Source organism: Solanum stenotomum, chromosome 8 (genome assembly GCF_019186545.1).
Source record: "Solanum stenotomum isolate F172 chromosome 8, ASM1918654v1, whole genome shotgun sequence".
Taxonomy (NCBI): Eukaryota; Viridiplantae; Streptophyta; class Magnoliopsida; order Solanales; family Solanaceae; genus Solanum; species Solanum stenotomum.
In genome coordinates this window covers 50,567,813-50,569,994 of record NC_064289.1, presented here as the reverse complement: position 1 = coordinate 50,569,994, position 2,182 = coordinate 50,567,813, and the positions used below count along the sequence as shown (strand labels likewise).

General features: G+C 33.1%; 1 pseudogene; it reads right to left on the bottom strand.

The window, feature by feature from the left end:
* Positions 1 to 327: 327 nt before the first annotated feature.
* Positions 328 to 1,360, bottom strand: LOC125873877 (TMV resistance protein N-like; annotated as a pseudogene).
* Positions 1,361 to 2,182: the final 822 nt, after the last annotated feature.

The following is a 2,182-nucleotide window of genomic DNA, read 5'->3' as shown; positions in this document are numbered from 1 at the left end:
AATTTAGTCAAAAACTTTAACTTTCCTTTATATTTTCTGCAGTAACATAAGATAAACGAATTAGGTAGTGTTGATTAAAAATGACTACTTGACTAATTAGAAATGTTAGGCAATTAACTTTATTTTATTTTCTCCTATATATTAAAGTAAAATACTAAATTGGTGGTACGAGCAAGAACATGAAGCAAGAGGAACAAATAATTGGAATTGACTGTCCTATGAGTCTTGGAATATGAAAGTTAGAAATTGAATATTATTTCATTGTTTTTCCTACTTACCGTATTGTTGACCATCACTTCGTTGAAATCTTTAGCATTCCATAGTCTGCTAGGTTCTCCCGAATCTTTTTTGCAATTTTACCATATATCTACCCATATCTTGCATCAAGTCATGCATTTCTATCGTATCAAATTCAGAGATGAACACAAGAGATTTGTCAATTAGGACATCCAATCCGTATTCAGCTTCAAAATCACAGCCCTCAAGGATTCGCATGACTTCTCTTTTTGTATATCCTCGAAAGAAACATGCCATATCTAGAAATATCTTTTGCTCTTCGGGATCCAGCCCATCATAACTTATTTTGAGCTTTTCAACTATTTCTAAATTAGAGGTTTTTTTAATTTTGACTACAGTTCTTTCCCACCGACTTAGGTCTTTGTTATACAACAAAGAACCCCACACCTTGAGGGCTAAAGGAAGACCTTTAGCATGATTTACAACCTCCAAGGAGAGATTCATAAAAAGCTCATTTGGAGCTTTTTTTTTTAAAGCATGTTGATAGAACAATTGCATAGCTTCATGATTAGATAGCGTAGACACATCATATATTGCATTATCATTCTTTATAAGATCTCTATTTCTAGTTTTTACAATAACTCTGCTTCCATTATCAAACCAACAGATATCACCTGCTAAATACTCCAAATGATGACTATGATCTATGTCATCAAGCACAATTAGCACCTTCTTTAATTTGAACAAAGTCTGCTTGGAATCATGACTTTCCCCACATGCTTACTCTTGACGTAATTATCTTCTTCTCCTAATAGTTCAGAAAGAAGGATATTTTGTAAAAAACATAATCCATTCTATTTTGCATTTTCTTTAACAACATCAACAATACAAGCAGCTTCAAATTGACCAGATAGATTATATATATGAAAGATGGTTGTTTCTATTGTCATTTTACCGATTCCACCCATTCCCTATATCCCAACAATCCGAACATCATCCATTTCTATCTCAAGTAAGGACTCTACTTTCTCTAAATGAGTATATATTCCCACAGCTTGCGAAGAAAATAAAAAATAAGTACTCTTGTATAATTTGGAGATGTGGTTGATGATCTGCTGAATATTCTCAGATTCAATACTACATAAATATAAAAAGATTAATTGTGGGAAATTTGAGAAAGTGTTTCACATTGTTAATATGCATGAGAGTATTAAATAGGAAATATTAATTTATGTATGATAGGACTATGCCTTCTTACTGATAGAAACATATATAATCTACAATCACTCTCTCTTCCGGAAAAAATATATAAAAACATTTCTTACGTCTAGCTATATGATAATCAATGAAATTAGATTGTATATGCAGTTTCATTCTTTTTTCATTAAAAGTAATTATGTGTTTTTAACTCACCCCTCACGGATATCATGTCCTTTTAGATTTGAGGTTGCAGTTAAGGCAGTCCTCCATCCTTGCACCTTCTGCATCCCCTCACAATCATCCTTATACTTCAATTCGTGTTGGGCAAATGCTTCTGCAAAGCTCTCCCTTTGGTTTTGAACGTGTGATGGATCCACATCATAGAAGATTGGTATGACTATTTGTCCATTTTTGTGCTTGCATTCCATGATCTTCACTAGTTCATCTAAGCACCAGCTCGATGTAGCATAATTCTTTGAGAATACGACAAGGGAAACTTTAGAATCTTTGATAGCTTTCATGAGTTCTTTTGGGATCGAATCGCCATACTCTAGCCTTTTATCATCTTGAAAAGTGAATACTCCTCTGTTATTCAAACCTTTAAACAAGTGACTCGTAAATTTTTTACGAGTATCTTCACCTCTAAAACTTACAAACACAACATACTTCCATTGAGGAGAGTAGTGTGAAGAACTCGCAGAAGAAGATGCCATGAATTCAGTTAATTTGTTGAAAATTGAGAAGT